The sequence below is a fragment of the Aegilops tauschii genome, chromosome 3 (assembly GCF_002575655.3).
Source record: "Aegilops tauschii subsp. strangulata cultivar AL8/78 chromosome 3, Aet v6.0, whole genome shotgun sequence".
In the NCBI taxonomy this organism is placed as follows: domain Eukaryota; kingdom Viridiplantae; phylum Streptophyta; class Magnoliopsida; order Poales; family Poaceae; genus Aegilops; species Aegilops tauschii.
The window spans coordinates 579,740,849-579,757,801 of record NC_053037.3 but is presented as its reverse complement, the minus strand read 5'-3'; the positions used below and the strand labels follow the sequence as shown (position 1 = coordinate 579,757,801).

Here is a 16,953-nt window from a genome sequence, read left to right as displayed (position 1 = left end):
ACAAATGAAACAGTATTGCTGGGTCTCACAATCCTCAGCCAGGTGTCCCGCCGACGGACACTTGGTGCACCACATCTTTTTGGTTGCAGTACCCACGCCTGAAACTTTAGCGGGTTGCATCTGAACATGCTGCTGAACCGGTGCCATATGAGATTGAACTGTAGTCGCAACAGCCACCGGGACGAGAGATGGCACTCCCTGCGCACCATGAGCAGCCGTAGCAGTTGAGGCGACGTTGGTGGGAGCGACCCCCGGTTGCTACTTGGGACGACCACCCTTGCCCCCCTTCGGCTTCCGCGGGCGCATGTTTCCCGCCTGCCCGCCGGCCGCGGAGATCGCCGGACCTGCATTAAAAGCAATGTGCTGAACGCCAACAGGGGGTCCCAAACTCTGCTGCGGGAGAGGACCAGCCGGCTGATACATGTACGCCGGTGACTGGTTCTGCATGTAGCCGACCGGAGCATGAAATACCGGCTGTTGTTGATAGTACTGCTGCGGATGGTTAGCCTGATAAAACTGCTGCTGAGGTTGCACAGGCACATGACAAGCAGATTGCGATGGAGGAGGCACCATATTGGCCAAGTTGGTGTTGTGAGCTGGCTGCTGCGACGGAATAACCGGAGCAAACACACCGGGTGCGAAGCCCGGCGCGCCGCCCGAAGACGAGCCGTCCGCCGGCAGCGTAGCGGCGGAGGTTGGCCGGACAGAGCCGGAGCCAGGCGGCGCAGACGCCTCACGGGACATCGCAGAGGAACGCACGACGGCCGCTAAAGAAAGAGGAAGATTAGGGTTTCTCCGATGACAAGACCTGTTCCACATATGAAACAACCAACGGTTGAGATTAACCATGCGTAATGGATGTCTAGGATCATACAAACCTGGGCTTGGTTGTGGGCCCATCGACAGAGCCGGATCAGGCGATCTGGGATGCACAACGGACGGAGTGATCGGTGACCTTGCCGGCGTAGACACCGCCGCCGTCGCAAGGCCGGTAGGCATGATAGCGTCGCCCAAAGTACGGGGGGGGGGGGGGAATCCTTGGAGGCGGAATGGGTCCGATCCATGGCCTGACCAGAACCCTAGATGAACACCCCGCCCCAGCAGGTCCTCGTCGGGTCGGCGCCGCCACCTTGGGAGAGATCACCGGCATTACCGGAGCCATCTCCCCATCCTTTTGAGCAGAACCTACCGGAGTAGAAACCCGCCGCAAAGAGGGTCTCTCCCACACTCTAGAGGCGGGTGTAGGATACCCGATGTCAGCCCAAAATTCCGCTGCGAGCTCTTGGTCCGATTTGCGCCGACGCGATGCCGTAGCATTCTTACCCGACGAACAGTCCTCTTCCTCATCCGAGTGAAGACACGAAAAGCGCGATCCAGATCCCGTCGCCGTAGATGCCGACCACCCCGGCGCCAAGGTTAGACGCCAACGAGATGGATGTATATATCCCGCATTCATTGACTTGGCACGTACGTGCGTGCGTACACGCATTCAGCTCTTCTTCCTCGTTATGTGTTGTACAAGGCATGGTACATGTCTTTAAAATGGGGGAGAATTTCACTTCCCTGGCCTCTGCACCAACTAGGGATGCATACGGCCATTTTTAGTATGAGTACCAAGATAAACATGGTCCTCAATTTTTTTAAAATGAGTATCAAGATATTTTTTATGAGTGGTTCCACCACACACCAAACTTGATCCTCAATAAATGGGGGAAAACCCCTGTGCATCACCTGTCAATTCTAGGCATTACCGGAGCCATCGAACCAGTAGGAGAACCAAGCAACACAACGTAAACAGCCCCTGCACACAAATAACAACACCTCGCAACCCGACGTGTTAAAGGGGTTGTCAATCCCTTTCAGGGTACGACGCCTCAAGATAGGCAAAGGACGTGAGGTAAATTTGTAGATGGGATAAATAGATCGCGGAACAAATAAATTACAGCAAGGTATTTTTGTATTTTTTGGTTTAATAGATCTGAAAATAAACACAAGAAAAAAGTAGATCGCAAGGCAAATATATGAGAAAGAAGACCCGGGGGCCGTAGGTTTCACTAGTGGCTTCTCTCGAGAAAGATAGCAAACGGTGGGTAAACAAATTACTGTTGGGCAATTGATAGAACATCAAATAATCATGACGATATCCAGGCAATGGTCATTACATAGGCATCACGTCCAGGATTAGTAGACCGACTCCTGCCTGCATCTACTACTATTACTCCACACATCGACCACTATCCAGCATGCACCTAGTGTATTAAGTTCATGGAAAAATGGAGTAATGCAATAAGAACGATGACATGATGTAGACAAGATCCGTTTATCTATTGCAGCAGATATGGATCCCGTCTTTTTATCCTTAGTAGCAACGATACATACGTGTCGGTTCCCTTTCTGTCAATGGGATCAAGCACCGTAAGATCGAACCCACTACCGGGCACCTCGTCCCATTGCAAGATAAATAGATCAAGTTTGCCAAACAAAACCCAAATATCGGAGAAGAAATACGAGGCTATAAGAGATCACGCATATAAGAGATCAAATAACTCAAATAACTTTCATGGATATAAAAAGATATAACTGATCATAAACTCGAAGTTCATTAGATCCCAACAAACACACCGCTTAAAGACTTACATCATATGGATCTCCAGGAGACCATTGTATTGATAATCAAGAGAGAGAGAGAGAAAGGAAGCCATCTAGCTACTAAGTACGGACCCGAAGGTCTACAAAGAACTACTCACGCATCATCGGAGAGGCACCAATGGAGGTGGTGAACCCCTCCGTGATGGTGTCTAGATTGGATCTCGTGGTTCTGGACTCTGCGGCGACTGGACGAAAATTTCGTCGACTCCCCTAGGGTTTCTGGAATATTGGGGTACTTATAGAGCAAAGAGTCGGTCCAGGGGGCACCCGAGGTGGGCACAACTCACCAGGGCGCGCCTGGGCGTCCTGGCACGCCCTGGTGGGTTGTCCCCTCCCCGGGACTCCCCCCAGGTGCAACCAGGGCCCAACTTCTTCCTTCTAGTCCATAAAAAATCATCGTAAATTGGGGTGGCATTTGGACTCCGTTTGATATTGATTTCCTGCGATGTAAAAAACATGCAGAAAACAACAACCGCACTTGGCACTATGTCAATAGGTTAGGACCAAAAAATGATATAAAATGACTATATAATGATTATAAAACATCCAAGATTGATAATAAAACAGCATGTAATAATCAAAAATTATAGATACATTGGAGACGTATCAGTTATCAGGCCGCACCTCGTAACTATACCTCGGGTACCCTCATGGTCAACCCGTCATCACATCTCTCACGTGTACTCCTCGGGGCTGACCCAACCTTAATCAGTATCTGAAATAAGTACAGGTTAACCGTGTGTCCATAACACCAAGGAGGAATCCGAGGAATCACCCTCGTTGGAATCCTACTCGATGTAACCGTCAAGGTGAACACGGAGGAATCACCCTCGATGGGTTCACACTTGAAGGGTTGCACGACAGGGTATCATCGGAGGTGGTGAAAGAGGAATCACCCTCGGTATCACAAAAAGGACTAGCTACACTACAAAGGTAACATCAAAAGTGAGGTAAGAGGTATCACCCTCGGCACTCGATGGTAGCTCTGCAGAATCGTACAACTAACGGGGGTTCGGTGATGTGTCGGTCTCTGGACGTTGATCACATAGATCGGGGCACAAGTAACTAAGCGGGGCAACTAGGACAAGGGTGAGGGGTCACTGATGGTTCACTAATCAACCTATACTAAGCATTTAGGATAGCATGTAAAGTATAAACACAGTAGTTACAAAAACGGGCTATGCATCAGAATAGGTATTTCGGAACAACAGTTGTAGCAATTCTAATGCAAGCATGAGGGAGAAGGAATAGGTGATATAGGCATGTTCAAGGTGGTTTGCTTGCCTGGAAGCTTCGCGACAAAAGAGGGGTCGTCGGTGGAGTAGCAGTCCTCAGGGGCAGCGTCTGCCTCGGGGTCTACCGAAGAGAAGAGGGGGAAGAAACAATAAATACACGCAAATAAATGCAACACAAATGCATGGCATGGTAATATGCTATGCTGGTGGTGACCTATCGCAGTACTACACGTTGTAGACGGAGAGGAAAATATCTCCCGGCTTTAGGCACCTGTCAAACAGATGAACCGGAGGGGAAGGTTTCATGTTTGCATGGTTGTGGGCATGTGACAGCTACATGGAGAGCAAATTCGGGTTCGTCTCATTTTTCTGATCAACCTTCATGTAGAAAACTTTTCGATCCGAGCTACGGTTTATTTTCTACGATTTTTCAAAGATTTAAACCATTTTTTGAAATTCATGGATTTAATTTAAATTACAAATAACAGAAAAGGTATTATTGCATTCGCATGACGTCAGGGTAACATCAGCGAGTCAACCCAGCCGTTCCAGGTCAAACCTGACGGCTGGGACCCGCATGTTAGTGTCACGGTACGAAACATGGATTAAATTTAACTAATTAGGTTAATTAGCTAGCGGGCCCATCTGTCGGTGTCTAATTAAGTTAACCGACTAATTTTAATTATAAAAACGTTAATTAACAGGTGGGGCCCGCCTGTCAGCGGCTGGGGTTGCCCAGTGAGCAGGGTTGACTGGTCAACCCAATCAACTGGGGACAGGGGCAGCAACAGTTGGTGATGGAAGGGTTGACGGACTCCAGGTCTTCGCTAGCTGCATTCAGGTCAAGCTTAAATTAGGCGAGACGAAGGTGCCTGGACGTGAGGCTGCTCTCTCTTCTCTAAGTGCCGCCTATTTAAACCCCTGGAGGGCCATCCAAGTCACTCACGATTCACAGCACTCCCACTCATGATTCACGATCGACCAGAAGATCGACAAGGCTGTCGCCGCGCGTGCTGTGCCAGAAGCAACGGTACTAATTACCTTTCCTCTCTCTTCTCCGTATAATTACCGATCGGATAAGAACGTCATTATATTGCATGCTAGCTTATGGCGAATGAAGCGTACGTACACATCTCATGAAGTTAAGCTTGTATTACATGCTAGATATACACGTATACCCCTATATATGGGTTTCTTGGGGCTATGAGTATTTGATAAGACCCTTCCAATTGATCGCTGCCGACTCGCCGTCGTCATGCTGCGCGTCGCCCATCTCCATGCCCTCCATACCGTCCGTCATCGAGTCACCGCCGCCGGTTGTCGCCATGCCGTGCACCGCTGGTTGCTGTCGCCACCATGTCACGCACTGACGGTCGTCGTCCCCGCCATGCCGCGCACAGCCGCCGTGTATCGCCTTCACGCGCGACTGCCGGAATATCACCGCACCTCGCCGATCGTTTGTGTTTTCCTGCACAACCGCCGATCCTCGCCGACCGATGTTGTGCCTCGCCATCGTCGCCAACACGCCTCACCGGAGCTCAACTATAAAAAAAGAAAAGGAAAAAAGAGAATTGACCAATTGAAATGCATGGTCCATTTGTTAGATTAACATCGAACCTGTTTGATGAAATTAATTGAAGCCTGAGACGATCTGCAGCTTCGTATATAAATTCTTTTAAAAAATAGAAGTTTTTATAACGTTTTAATAAAATAAAGTTAGTAAATCAGTCATGTTACACAAAAAAAATTATGGAATCTCCATGATTCAAAATGATATCATTTCTATCAAGTATCAACCTTAATTATGCATGATTATTAACTATATACAAACTCCACACACAAAATTCACCAGTTCACCTTATGACTATAAGCTAGCATGATTAATCGCATTGTAACAACAATGTTGTTTTATTACAATAGGATGGGAATAAAAATGTAACAAAAGGGAAAGCTTCTTTACTAAAAACAAGTGGATAATGGGCGACAATAATGCACTTGAACTCTTTCCTCTTGAGAGGGAAGTGATGCATTTAAAAGAGCTCTATCTCTGTATATTTTGCAGGTAACAATGGTGTCAACGTGTCCCAAGCGACCCGGAAACCCCGGCGTGCTCATACTATTGACACTACCGTTGCTTCTATTGGGTGCTATCAAAATCAATTGTGCAACGCTCCCTGACAACAGCACGGATGTGCTCTGGCTGCAAGCTTTCAGACAAGAGATCATTTCTGATCCCTCTGGATGGTTCAGCTCTTGGAACTCCAGCGCCAATCACTGCTTGTGGCCGGGAGTGAGATGCAGCCGAGCACATCTAGGGCGCGTGGTGGCTCTCCAACTCGTTGGCCTAAACCTGGCTGGCCAAATCAGCTCTTCCATTGGGAACCTTACATTCCTCAGAACCCTGAACCTATCCACAAATGGTTTTTCTGGCCGATTACCTCCTCTGAACCATCTGCAGAAACTCCAAGTCCTCGACCTAAGCGTCAACCAGTTGCAGGATAGTATCCCAGATGCAATCACCAACTGTTCCAGCTTAAGGATAGTGGACCTAGCTACAAACATCTTGGTAGGCGAAATCCCTCCAAAATTAAGCCTCCTTTACAACCTCTCACATTTACGACTTTCTCGGAACAAGCTCACCGGGATCATCCCACCAACCCTCGGAAACATCACGAGCATACAAAGACTTGTCCTTGCCTACAATAATCTAACTGGAAGTATTCCTGATGAGCTTGGGAAACTGACAAATATGAGGAAGTTGTCCCTAGGAGGAAATAGGTTGTCAGGTGGATTCCCACGGTGTCTCTTCAACCTTTCTAAATCTCTTCAAGTACTAGGCTTGGAGTCGAATATGCTAAGCAAGCAACTGCCACCTAATATAGGAGATGCCCTACCAAACCTCCAAGAGCTTTTTTTGAATACCAACGTGTTTGAAGGTCGAATTCCGGCTTCACTGGGCAATGTTTCGGGGCTGGGAAGGATACAGTTAGAAACCAACAATTTAACTGGCGAAATTCCGAGCTCTTTGGGCAAACTTTCAAACATGTATGTGTTAAACCTTCGGAATAACAATCTTGAAGCTATTGACATCCAAAGCTGGGAATTCTTCAGTGCGTTAACAAACTGCACTAGTCTTGAATGGTTGTCACTAGCTGAAAATCAGCTACACGGAGCTATACCAAACACGATAGGTAACTTGTCCAGTATCCTCGATTATCTATATCTTGGTGGAAACGAGCTTTCGGGCACGGTTCCGCCAAGCATAGGGAACCTAAGGAACTTAACTTTTTTAGGACTTGGCAATAACAATTTAACTGGTACAGTTGAAGAATGGATTGGGAAGCTAATAAAGTTAAAACACCTTAACCTGCAAATGAATAGCTTCATTGGGCCATTGTCATCGTTCCTTGGCCAGCTTACTCACTTGATCGATCTTGATCTAGGAAACAATAAATTTGAAGGCCCCATACCATCTAACATAGGGAACTTGCAACAACTCTCGACTTTGAACCTTAGCTCGAACAATATTCAGGGTGACATACCTACTCAGCTTGGCAGCATCACATCGCTCACCCATCTAGATCTTTCATCAAACAAGCTTACGGGGAGAATTTCCTGATACTCTGTCCATATGTCAGAGCATACACACCATGCAGAAGGCCAAAACTTTCAGTACAATCAAGGAGTAGAGTGGATTATCTGAAGAAAGAGCTGGAGGTAAACTTTGTATGTATAGACTAAAGAGGTGTCGAAGAAACACTAAGCTTAACATTGTTTGACACAAAAAAAGGAATATTGGACACTCATACAAGATAGGATAGAGGCTCATATAGACTAAAGATATGTAACCATATACTCTTATCTCTATCTTTCTTCTCCCTCAAGTTGTAATCTCCCAACTGTATGCGCTATCCAGGGAGGTGCGCCCCTGCCTATAAACATGCACCGCGTCCCCTCTCGATGAGGTAAGACGCTTTCGCCTAACGCACAGGATTGACATGCGAGCTGCCTTGACCGCTCAGGTGCTTCTCGGCGGTCCTCACAAATTCATCCATGACCTCTCCGGAGGATCCAAAATGCTGGTTTATTATCGGCTCAAGTGCAGCTCTCATACTATTCGCCACCCTGTTTGGGGTGAGGAACGTGCTGTCCATCCCGCTTGTAAGGTCGTGTACCCGCATCTCTGTGATTGAGAAGGAGCCCTCTTCCTGGATGATCTCTCTTAGCTCTCTTTGGGATGGTCCATAAATCGGCATGTCGAAAGAATCAAACTTTGCTTTGTCAACCACACCCTGTTAGTTATCCAAAAGAGAAACTCGGCATGGTAAAACACTCACATGCTCGCTACAAATGACAAAATGGTTGAAATGTAAAGTAGTATATTACCTCTGAGGCCATGATGGCTAAAATCTGAGCTACAGTTCCTCAGATGTGAGATCGATTTCGTTGATGAGTTCATCACAACGCCTCCCCGGGATGGAAACAACCATCCTGCCTTCTGGGGCCAATTCTTTGGCTCTCAGCTGCAAGAGAAGTGTAAAATCTTTCCTAAACTGCCTTGCATAAGCTCCAGCTACCACCGCGAGTCTTTCATGCCTGACATGCTCGTCGATGTCATATGCCGGGATTTGGTTAATCCTTAAATCTTCAGGAGCCTGTACCTCTACAGAATAAGATAATCAAGAAATGAAGGTAGTTCAAGTGGAGTGTAGAGTTCACACCTTTGAGAGCCAATTAAGGCTGTTGGATGAGCAGACAAGATGCAAGGATCCACTAGGGAAGAGTCTCTCGTAGAATGACCCTGGTACAACACCGGTCACTGTTAAACGTAGCATTGTACCTGACATAGGGATAGATAGAGATAGATGTTTAAGTGCTTCGGTGCATAGATAGCTTAGCTTATCTCTTGTAAACCGAATCCTTTATTCTCTCTTATCCCTTCTCCTCCAAGTATGTAATCTCAACAACTTGTATGCGCTGTCAGGGATGTGTGTCCCTGCCCTATAAACATGCACGGCGCCCCCTCATACGAGGGTAAGACGCTTTCCGCCTATCGCACATGGTAATCAGAGCATCCCTCTTCCAATACATCTAGTTTTTTCAAATCTCCATTAGTGCCTAGCATGTCTTCCTCCGGCTCCTCCCAGATCGGCCTCAACAGCCAGGTCACGGAGAAGCTCACCCGTACGAACTATGTACTGTGGCGTGTCCAGATCACGCCGCAGCTAAGGGGAGCTGGCGTCTTCGGCTATGCCGACGGCAGCACGCCGGAGCCAGCCCGCTTCCTTCCTGGCAAGGACAAGGACGGCAAGGACTCCACCGAGCCCAACCCTCTCCACCCAATCTGGGTCCGGGAGGATCAACAAGTGCTCGGGGTACCTTCTGAACAACCTCTCCAAAGAGGTGCTGGTGTAGGTGACCGCGATCACCACGACGCATGCGCTTTGGACAACCCTGGCGGCCATGTTCTCCTCGCAATCGCTCAGCCGCGTCAACAACATCCGCACGGCTTTGCTTCATGCGCAGAAGGGAACTCAGTCGGTCGATACCTTCTTCGCCCACATGCGCGGCCTCGCTGATGAACTAGCCGCGGCCGGCAAGCCGCTGCAAGACGACGAGATCGTCTCCTACATCATCCACGCGCTGGACATGGAGTACCAGCCTCTGGTGTCGGCTCTCGACTCCCGCACCTCCCCGTCTCCCTGGATGAGCTGTTCACCATGCTAAGTAACTTTGATCACCGCATGGCACTCTACCAGGGTTCGGGCGGCTTCAAGTCATCTGCAAACGCCGCCTCTCGTGGCCGCGGCGGACCTCCACGCGGCAAGACCAGATCGGGCGGCAGTGGCAACTCCTCCAACAGCACCACTCCTTGCGCCGGCCGTTCCCCCTCCACCAACTCCAAGGGACGCGGTGGCAGTGGTGGCCGCGGCTCCAACCGAGCGCGCCCTGATGCGCCGCGCTGCCAGATCTGTGGCAAGCTCGGGCACAGCGCCCGTGACTACTGCTATCGCTATGACGAGGATGATGATGACTCCCAAGACGAGGACAAGGTGGCTGCTGCTGCGGATGACTCCTATGGCGTCGACACCGACTGGTACGTCGACAGTGGTGCCACCGAACACATCACCAGCGAACTTGAGAAGGTGACCACGCGGGAAAAATACTGCGGCAAGGACCAAATCCACACTGCTAGTGGTGCAGGTATGAGGATTTGTCAGCGTTGGTCATACAATTATTAAAACTCCCCATCGCAAACTTCATCTTAGAAAAATATTGCATGTCCCTAGTGCTAGTATGAATCTTCTTTCCGTTCATAGAATTGCCATCGGCAATCATGTCTTCCTCGAGTTTCATCCTTTTTTCTTTTTGATCAACGATCAGGCAACGAAGAAAGTTCTTTATTGAGGTAGATGCATTCAAGGACTCTACCCGTTGATTCCGGAGCGTCGAAGATTCAATAAACATGTATACGGTGTTGCCAAACTTTTGTCAACACGATGGCATGATCGATTAGGACATGCCTCTTTTTCTTTAGTTGAAAGATTGCTTAGGAAAAATAAGCTCCCGTTTGTTGGTGAGAGCAATGTTGAAACAATTTGTGATTCATGTCAACATGCTAAGAGTCATCAGTTGCCATATCCAATATCAACTAGTGTGTCTACAAAACCTTTGCAATTAATTTTTTCCGATGTTTGGGGTCCTGCCCCTAGCTCCGTTGGTAGACACACATATTACGTGAGTTTTATTGATGACTACAGCAAGTACTCTTGGATCTATCTTTTTAAGAAAAGATCCGATGTCTTTCAAGTTTTCCAAAACTTCCAAGCTCTTGTTGAGCGCAAGTTTGACTGCAAGATCATTGCTGTCCAATCGGACTGGGGGGGGGGGGAGGGGGAGTACGAAAAGTTAAACTCTTTCTTCCAAAACCTTGGCATCTCTCATCACGTGTCTTGTCCCCATGCTCACCAACAAAACGGTTCAGCAGAACGTAAGCATAGACACATTGTGGAGGTAGGACTAGCTCTCTTAGCCGGCGCCTCTATGCCTCTGAAATTTTGGGATGATGCTTTTCTCACGGCTGTCCACATTATCAACATGCTTCCTAGTCGTGTCATCAATAATGAAACTCCAGTAGAAAGGTTACTTCATGTCAAACCCGACTACAAATCACTTCGTGTGTTTGGGTGTGCATGTTGGCCTAATCTTCGCCCATACAACAATCGCAAACTCATGTTCCGCTCAAAGCAATGTGCTTTTCTTGGGTATAGTCCACTTCATAAAGGTGTTAAGTGCCTTGACATCTCCACTGGTCGTGTCTATATTTCTCGTGATGTGATCTTTGATGAAACAAAATTTCCCTTTGCTGATCTTCATCCTAATGCCGGCGCTAGACTCCGTCAAGAAATACTTCTTTTGCCTTCTCATCTATCCGCCCTTGATCACGGGGGAGAAAATAATTGTGCTGATCCGATGATGACTAACCCTCTTAACTATACCCATGAGCTTTGTTATGTTGCAGGAGAAAACGGGAGTGAAAACAGAGAAGAAAATGATGCACAAATCACTTCCCAAATGCCATATTCATGGCGTGGGGGGGGGGCAAATCTGCCTTGGAATCCGCCAGATCCGCCTCGGGATCGCCGCAGGAGCAGCAGCGCAGGCAATCTGCGCCATGATCGGTGCGGGCTAACGCGTCAGAGCTGACAGCTGCGTCGCACGCCCGCGCAACCGCCAACGACTCCGCGCGCGCCACGCAACCGACCACATCTAGAGGCGGCCCCGCGCCCGCTCCGCCCCGGCAGCCCCCAAGTGGCCAAAGCGGCGCGCGCTTCCCCGACGAATTGCGCTGCTACAAGCGGCGCGCTGAGCCGCGGCTGACGGGCGCTGGATCCGGTGCTGATTTGCGCAGGCCCGCGCAATCATGCGCCCATGATGAGCCGGTCGGCCGGCCGGGATCTTCTGCGGCCTCTACAGCGCCTGGATCATGAGATGCGGCCACAGAAGATCCAGGAGAAGCACGAGGCGAATCTGCCTCGGATGTCGCAGCGCCCAGAACTCATGTTCCTGCTTCGGGATCTTCTGCGCCAACTGATCCTACTGCACCGTCACAACGAAGAACAAGACTACAACAAGGTGTGATCCAACCTGTTGATTATAAGCATATAACAAAATATGGCCTAGTTTGTTCCACAGGTGAACCAGGTGAGCCAAGCACCCTTGAGGAAGCACTTCATGATGAAAATGGAAAAAGGCAATGAAGGAAGAATTTTTGGCACTAGATAAAAATAACGCGTGGCATCTAGTTCCTCCACAGCAAGGTAAAAATCTTATTGATTGCAAATGGGTCTTCAGAATAAAAAGGAAATCTGATGGAACCATTGACCGGTACAAGGCAAGACTTGTTGCCAAGGGTTGCAAGCAACGGTATGGAATAGACTATGAGGATACTTTTAGTCCCGTTGTTAAAGCTGCAACCATACGTCTTGTTTTGTCCATTGTTGTTTCCAGGGGATGGAGTCTCAGACAACTAGATGTACAGAATGCGTTTCTGCATGGCGTTCTGGAAGAGGAGGTATACATGAAACAACCTCCTGGGTTTGAGAATGAAAATGCACCCTCATTTGTATGCAAACTTGACAAAGCACTTTATGGGTTAAAGCAAGCACCAAGGGCATGGTACTCACGCCTCTGCCATAAGATGGAAACACTTGGTTTTGTTCCTTCCAAGTCTGACACCTCATTGTTCATTTACAATAAATTGAACACATCCATATTTTTCCTCATTTATGTTGATGATATTATTATTACAAGTTCATCTGATGAGGCAATAGCTGGATTGTTAAACGATTTGAGTGCAGATTTTGCTCTTAAGGATCTTGGAGATCTTCATTATTTCCTAGGGATTGAAGTGAAGAAACATAATGATGGGCTTCATCTATCCCAGGAAAAATATGCCACTGATTTGGTAAAAAAGGCTGGCTTGCAAGGTTGTAAACCCTCACCTACTCCTTTGCCAAGTTCTGAAAAACTGTCTCTTACAGAAGGTACACCTCTAAGTAAAGAAGACAACACTAAATACAGGAGCTTGATAGGTGCACTGCAGTACTTAACTTTGACAAGACCTGATATTTCTTTTGCTGTCAACAAAGTATGCCAGTTTCTTCATGCACCACTACTGTTCATTGGACAGCTGCCAAACGTATAGTTAGATATGTCAAAAATACTTTGAGCATTGGTCTTAACTTGAGCAAGTCACCATCTACTTTGGCCAGTGCCTTCTCTGATTCTGATTGGGAAGGCAGCCTAGATGATAGGCGCTCCACTAGTGGGTTTGCAGTATTTTTTGGTCCTAACTTGATATCATGGAGTGCAAGGAAACATGCAATAGTGTCTAGATCCAGTACAGAGGCAGAATACAAATCATTGGCAACAGCAGAAATTATATGGGTTCAATCCATTCTTAAGGAACTTGGTGTGTGAAATACTCAAGCTCCATGTTTGTGGTGTGACAATCTTGGTGCTACCTACCTATCTGCTAATCCTGTGTTTCATGCCAGAACAAAACACATAGAGATAGATTTCCACTTTGTGAGAGAAAGGGTTGCTAATAAGCAACTTGACATTCAGTTTGTGCACTCTAGAGATCAAGTTGCAGATGGGTTCACCAAAGCTTTGCCCACACGGAGTTTTGAAGACTTCAAGCATAATCTCAACTTGATGAAGTTGTGATTAAGGGAGGGTGTTAAACGTAGCTTTGTACCTGACATAGGGATAGATAGAGATAGATGTTTAAGTGCTTCGGTGCATAGATAGCTTAGCTTATCTCTTGTAAACCGAATCCTTTATTCCCTCTTATCCCTTGTCCTCCAAGTATGTAATCTCAACAACTTGTATGCGCTGTCAGGGATGTGCGCCCCTGCCCTATAAACATGCACGGCACCCCCTCATACGAGGGTAAGACGCTTTCCGCCTATCGCACATTGATTTGCCGCAGCGGGACCAGGTTCTTCACCACTATGTTGAAGTCATTGTATGGGAGATCATTGAGGAGTATACAGACTTCCGGAGGTGGCTGCCGCAACTGAAGAAAGTGCCTGTGGGTGGCCTCGAGGGCAATCGACACCAGTGCTACTGCGTTTGGGCCAGAGGAGCAGCTAAGTCCGCAATCACCATATTTCCATGTGACAAGGTGCTGGTGTTGCTGCATACATCAACGATCGCCGCTTCTATCAGGGGCTTCATCCTGTTCTGCTCAGCACCCTGCAAGTCGAGTTGTACTTCAGAAATCTAGTTTAATCTTTCACAACATTGTTCTTCTTTTTCTTTATGGTGTTAAATAGTATAGCAGCCAGTAATACAAGTTATATTGTGAACAAATTCTTGACGAGACAATCTTCAGAAGCCAAGTTTTAGGAGAATGGGCCATAGAAAGAAACAATATTGAATTAATCAAGAGAGGAGAAGATACCTGCATACTGGAGTTTCGAGCATAGCTAGTTTCTCCTTCTCCTTGGTTCATATGCAACATCTGTTTGGCATCCATGGCTTTGGTTGAAGCCGGGCTAACCTCCAGAGGCCTTGAACCTGAGAGAGCAAGATGTACTGGAACTCTGGAAGTAGGGATGGCTGCTTATTGGGCAGAACGATAGGGTCAATGTTCGTACCAATCTGAGGGACAGCTAACAGAGAGGTTGAAATAAAATATCAGGCCGAATTCAGATGAGGATATAATACATCAATAAAAACTTGACACTACTAGAGTTTGTTTTAGATCAATAGACTTGCCATGTTGAGGCCATGCCTTTGCTTGCACACTGTAAGTTCGGTTCTTCTTTTCTATGCTCATCACTGGAGAAAGTATTTGTTTAGACCAGCAGAATTGCTATTTGGCATGGTTATTTACTCTGCTTTCTTGCCTCTTCCAGCTGAGCATAGAAACAGAATGATAACTGAACTTCCAGTAGATTCTCTGTTTTACCGGAATTTCTAGTACATTGTTAGCAACACCATAAGCTGAGTAAGATCTTTCACTCAATAATAACGGTAAATTCAAGTGTCCATAAATTGTGTAATACAATAGTGTCAACTGTCACCATGACTACTACGGAGTTACAGCAAAAAACAGAAAATCCGTCATCTTTGTGCAAGAAAAGGGAGCTACAAAGTTATAGTTTTGTTTCAGGTCTTATAACCTCCTTGCAGTCTGCTGTAAGTTTTTTTCCATGTCTTGTTCATAATCTCCTGATCGAATGTAATGTTCAGAAACAAATAACACATTGACATTGCTTTGTCAGAAAAAAAAGAGAGTGAGCAAGTGTACAAATCTCAAGCAGTCAAATAGCAAACATAACCCAACCTTCGCAGACGTACCACACAATGTTTTGTACACATACTACTTAGCTAGTTAAGCAAGTTCAGCAGAACACTCAAGGATGTGTTAAATAATGAAGTGCTATGCATTGCTGGTCACCTTTTAAAATCTCAAGATACACTATAGCCCCTTAAGAGCAAAGGATATATCTGGCCTTGTAAGAGTCAAGTACTGAAGTGCACCTGCCAAACTTCTGTAGTTGGTGCTGTCCTCTTGATTCAAGTGGTTTCCTTCTGTAGAGACAATTTTTCAGAGCTTGATAAAGGAGTTGATGAGGGTTTACATCCTTGCAAACCAACCCTCTTTACCAGATCAGTTGCATACTTTTCCTGAGACAGATGGAGGTCATCTCCATGTTTCTGTACTTCAATACCTAGGAACATCTGCAAGTCTCCTAGATCTTTTAGAGCAAACTCCGCACTCAGATCCCTCAATAGTCCTGCCACTGCTTCATTAGATGAACTAGTAACAATAATATCATCAACATAGATAAGTACAAATATGGAAGTATTTGACTTGTTGTAAATGAATAGTGAGGTGTCAGCCTTGGAGGGGGTAAACCCAAGTGCTTGCAGTTTGTGACTAAGACGTGAGTATCATGCTGTGGGGGCCTGCTTCAGACCATATATAGCTTTATCAAGTTTGCACACATGTGAAGGGAACTTCATATTTTCAAACCCAGGAGGTTGTTTCATATAGACATCCTCTTCCAGAACACCATGAAGAAACGCATTCTGCACATCCAGTTGTCTAAGGCTCCATCCCCTGGAAACAACAATAGACAAAACAAGGCGAATGGTGGCAGCTTTTACTACTGGACTAAAGGTATCTTCATAGTCCAACCCATACCTTTGCTTAAAACCTTTTGCAACCAACCTAGATTTATAGCGATCAATAGTTCCATCAGATTTTCTTTTGATTCCGAAAACTCACTTGCAGTCAATCATGTTTTTACCTTGCTGTGGGGGAACTAGATGCCAGGTCTTGTTTTTCTGCAGTGCTATGTGTTCTTCCTCCATAGCCTTTCTCCACATCACATTACCCAGTGCCTCTTGAAGTGTAGCAGGTTCACCTGTGGAACAAGCCAAACCAAATTTGGTAATATGTTTGTAATTTACAGGCTTAAGTACCCCTTTTTGTAGCCTTGTCCGTGGTGTAGAAGGCTCCACAGAAGATCCAGGAGCACCCCCTACAGTGGCGGATCCCGAGGCTGATACGGCTGGCTCGGATCGGCGCGCTGGAGGATCTTCTATTGCTGAGCGCAGAGGCATAGGTGACGAAGACAGCGTAGATGATCCAGCGCCAGGCCCAGCTGACACGCCATCATGGCGCGATGATTGGGCCGGTCGTACTTGTGGAGGTGCGTCGGACGCAGTTGGTGCAGAGCGCCGGGTGTAGCACCGCGTCGTGTCAGTGGGCCACCGAGCCACGGGCCACGTGGCAGTTGCGGACTCGCCCGAGACGGAGTTGGGCGCAGGACGAGCGGGAGACGCCCGCGCGTCGACGCCACGGTGGCCAGCGCTGTCGCTTTCACGGGTGGGTGGCGCGGAGCCAAAGGCCGGCACGCTGGCCCGCTCCTGCGGTGTAGATCCCGCGGAAGATGCGCCGCCAGACTGCTGCAGCTGCGATCCCGAGGAAGATCTGCTCCCTAACGGCTGACACATAAAATGTGACCCATGCGTTGCATTATTTTCT

At 47.4% G+C, this 16,953-nt stretch overlaps 1 pseudogene; it reads right to left on the bottom strand.

Annotated features, from left to right (window-relative positions):
- Positions 1–5,955: 5,955 nt before the first annotated feature.
- Positions 5,956–14,464, bottom strand: LOC109740517 (probable jasmonic acid carboxyl methyltransferase 2; annotated as a pseudogene).
- Positions 14,465–16,953: the final 2,489 nt, after the last annotated feature.